This window comes from Gavialis gangeticus, unplaced genomic scaffold, assembly GCF_001723915.1.
Source record: "Gavialis gangeticus isolate Ggan-Ray unplaced genomic scaffold, GavGan_comp1, whole genome shotgun sequence".
In the NCBI taxonomy this organism is placed as follows: Eukaryota; Metazoa; Chordata; order Crocodylia; family Gavialidae; genus Gavialis; species Gavialis gangeticus.
Genome location: NW_017728992.1, coordinates 36,979,429 through 36,984,068, shown reverse-complemented (window position 1 = coordinate 36,984,068; position 4,640 = coordinate 36,979,429).

The following is a 4,640-nucleotide window of genomic DNA, read 5'->3' as shown; positions in this document are numbered from 1 at the left end:
CATCCTGTTCTCATCCGTCCACCCCTGTAACCTGTCTAGTTCCCATTCCAGCCTATTCCTCCCTTCTAGCGTGCCCACTCCCCCCATATCTTGGTGTTGTCAGCAAATTTGAAAAGGGTACTTTTTACCCCCTCTTCCAAGTCGCTGATGAAGATGTTGAACAGTGCGGGCCTGAGGACCGAGCCCTCTGGAACCCCACTGCCCACATCCCTCCAGGTCGAAAATGACTCATTCACCACCACTCTCTGGATGTGGCCATCCAGCCAGTTAGCAACCCATTTGACTGTGTAGGAGTTGACACCACAGTCCCCCAGTTTTTTAATGAGAATGGCGTGAGAGACAGTGTTGAAGGCCTTCAGAAAGTCCAGAAACACTATGTCCACTGCTACCTCTGCATCTAATGACTTGGTGACCTGGTCGTAGAAGGCCACCAGGTTGGTCTGACAGGACCTGCCTGTAATGAACCTGTGTTGGTTGCCCCTCAGCATAACCTCCCCTACTAAACCATCGTGGATACATGCCAGAATAATTCTCTCAAAAAGCTTACCCAGGATTGAAGTAAAACTAACTGGCCTATAGTTTCCTGGGTCCTCCTTCCTCTCTTTTTTGAAGATGGGAACCACATTGGCCCTCTTCCAGTCCTCTGACACCACACCAGAGCACCACAAGTGCTCGTAAACCCATGCCAGATGTCCCACAATGACCTCAGCTAATTCCCTCAGCACTCTGGGGTGGAGATTGTCCGGATGGTGATAGGTGTGCATGAACCTAGACTAGTTATTTTGAACATGTGTGTGTATCTGGGTTGCTAGTGTGAGTGGTGTGTGTGTATACATACATACATACATACATACATATATATATGAATGTATGATAGTTCCTATCAGATCCTGATAGTTGGCCTGACTCCTCAGGACAACAAACTTGCTACTTGCATTTGCAGGTAACAAATTTATTCAGAATTAGGGAAATTTACTGAGAAGTAAGCATGTGCACATGTAGATGCATATGCTTACTTCATAGGAAATTATACTAATGTGAAGTGAAGCATCTTATGTAAATGTGCCCAGAAACTGCAAAAGGAAATTGGAAGTTTAGTAGTTAAGTAGAGAGGGACACATGGGGTTTTCAGCATCTTGGAACCATGTGGCAGGCAGTTTGCATTTTGTCAGGTAAGCATATTAACAGGATGTTAAAATGATCAGTCATGAATCGTTTAAATCATCCATACCTCTTTTTTGGTGTTAGCATTTTGCTGAGATGAATGGAGCAGTTCACACCTCTGAGAACTATTGTCTCATGATATCTACAGACTCAGGAAAATGTCTCTTTATACACAGCTACCCACAAGAGAAGCAGAATTTGCTGACCACTTCACAGTATTGAGGAATAAAAAAGAGAATGAACAAGGAAATATATCACTTAAACTCAACCACCTTCACCCTTCAAGTAGAAGTTCCAACTTTACATCGTTTCTGCATGTTTTCATCTTACAATGCAATTTTGAAGAAGGAGTGATCTGAGATAATCCTGGGAAAAAAACAAGATCTGGAAAGTGAGAGTAGTAGGTTGACATTTATAAAAATAAATGTTAATCAGTATTTAAAATGTATAAATGAGATAAGGATCCCAAAGCAAGGTAGAGAGTATGGTGTAATTGTCCCATGAAGCCGCATCCCTGCTCTGTACTAAAGCATCTTTACATGTGCTCCAGGGTGGTGATGGGTTTTAATTAGATCAGCTCTTGGAAACCACTCTAATTAAAGCACCCACAGCGTCTCATGTATTCAGCATTCTGTACTTCAAAATGGTGGTGGGGGCACTTTAACTAAAGCTCATTTGACGATCTCCAGTTAAAGCACCCCTACCACAATTTTGAAGCACAGGGCCACTGAATACATTTGATACCAAGGCTGCTGGGGAGTGCTTATTAGATTAATCAAGTCTGCTCCAACATGCTCTAATTAGAACACATCAGAGCAGGCATTGGGTCCATATATAGGTTGCCCTAAGAGACCACATGACTCAAATAGAAGTTCAAAAGAACACTGCTGTTTATGAAAGTTCATCCAAATGGTACTATCATTTTAACACTCCTTTTCTTCTGAAATATGCCATGGGAATTTAACAACATCATGTGGTCAAGGTGTTGGTTTTCTCATTGAAATGCCAAGTATACATATAAGGCTGACAACTAGAGTTGTCAGAATACTAGAATAACTAGGGAAGTCTACTTTGCTTAGGTTATTTTGGAATCAGACAGTAAACCAAGAAAAGGTTGTCACAGCTGTTGAAGTTAAGGAACACATAGTAGAAATGATATTTGAAGTAAATTGGAAACACTTTATAATAAGTAGACATTAATGACAAATTATAAAGGAATTCCCTTGGAATTACATGCTATATCTAAATGAATGCCAAAAGATTATGAATAATATTATCACGATGAATACCAAATGAAATAATAATGATTTGCCACTTACTTAATATGAGCTATAAAGTGGGTGATAAGAATGTCAAAGAAGATTTTTAATGCTTATTATAATGATTTACCATGAGGAAGAAAAGAAAAAAAAATAATATGGCATTAACGAAAATCAGCTTTGAGGAGAGATCACCTAAAAATAGTCTCCTTAAAATGTAAAGACTTATTTTTACAGTGAATACTTTCAAAATAGTTGACAGGAAATTTTCTATTGAGAGATTGTAAGTAGTAAGTTTAGAAAGTATTTGAGAATATAAGAAAAGAAAATTAAAAAAATACTGATTTGAAATATAATTTCTATAATCTAAACTAATATCAGTTTAGTAAAGTCTAGCACAAAATCACAAACAAGTGTCAACAAATAATAGTCTTGTGAAAATGACCCAGATTCAGAGTTGGGTTAACACAAACATTAAACACTCCTTTGAATCTTGAATTGTTAGTTTATATCAAATTCTGAATTTCCTTTGAAAATAAAATGTATGTTTCTGGGCATTACAGCTCTGAAGCAATGCCAGAAAGGTGACCTTACTTTACTATTCATGCTTCCCAGATAGTGAAACTAGCTGTCTGAATCTGTGGATACACAAAAAACAAGAACTCTCAGGGGAAGAAACTGTTCCAGGCAACTTACCAGGATGTTAAGAGTTGAGCTAATCCTGTAATGCTTTGTAATATATACAATAACAACAAAATGCAATCCCATTTTTTACTTAGAAAAAAAAAAAGAAGTTTAGGTTTATGGAAAAAACAAAGGCAGACAGATTCTCTCTGCTCCCTTGAATCCCCAATAGCTCAGAAATTAAGACGTTCTTCAACCTAAGATCAGTTCTTTCTGATTTAGAGTGGAGACCTGGACCTAGGTTATCAATCAGGCTGGTGGTTATTCTGAAGTCATAGTGGCCTCTCCCTCATTCTTAGTTTTTGAATGTGGGCCTTAAAGAATTTCCCAACAAAAGTTTCACCAAACTGATACATTCATGCAAAAACATGAAAACTGTTCCACTGAGAAATTCCTGACCAACTTTAGCTAACATATTCTGCTTTTACAATCTCTAAGCAGCAAGACGACCCTGATAGAGAATTGCAGGCAGCAAAAAAGACAATGGAATTGGCATATTTTACCCATCACCCAGGCAAATTATAGGGATTGGTAATAGGGGCTCCAAACTGCCATATTTGTTCCTGTGGAAAGAATACACTGGGGAGTGGAGAAGAGTCTATCTGTCTGGGAGGTGAGAAGGTAAACTAACACCACCATTTCAAAGAGGAGGAAGCAAAGCCAGGGAGGGCCTTGGAGCTGTGGTTCACCTGAGGTTCTGGTTCATTAATACACAATTTAAATTGCTCTTTCCATGTGAAAACAAAGGGCATGTATACACATGCTGGACATCTACTCCACACGTTGAAGAAGACTCAATTAATCAAGTCTGTTGAAGCATGCTAATTAATGCACTTTAGCAGCCACCACTTCACATTTATTCAACATCCCCGTGCTTCAAGATGGCAATGGGGGTGCTTTAACTAAAGCTCATCTAATTGAAGTGCACCCGCCCCCATTCAGAGTACATGAATAGATGTCCCAAAAGAGGAGGCCTTTAATAGAGGACAAAATCTCCAAGATTTCCTTGTAGTATGAATTTTTACATATTAGTTATTATGCTTAAATGATAATAGTATTGAATTGATAAACCTCTGTGATTGTACTAGCTTTATTTTTGTCTTTTATGAACAACTAAAACTCCATTTTGTGCTTGTTCCCTGCTTGACATGAGTAAACAAACTTTGTATGCCCTGTGTATGTGAGTATCTGTATGAGAGGGTGAATGGTGAAAGAATGGTAACTATTTGCATGAAAACAGAAGATTATTTAACTGATTGTGTAAGCAACAAGGCACCAATGTATAAGTTACCAGACAGTAAACTCATTAAGCTAATTAATGGATGGCTGAAGAACTCATCTGTGATCAGGTGCAAAGAAGATAGTGAGAAGGAATTTTGCATATCCTGCCATTTGAACTACACAATGCTTTAAGGCAGAGATACCAACTACACAATGCTTCAAGACTGAAATACCAACTCTGAGATACCAACTTTACTGGAATGACCTGAAGTTGAGATAACCAGAAGATGGATAAGAAACAACATCTAATTA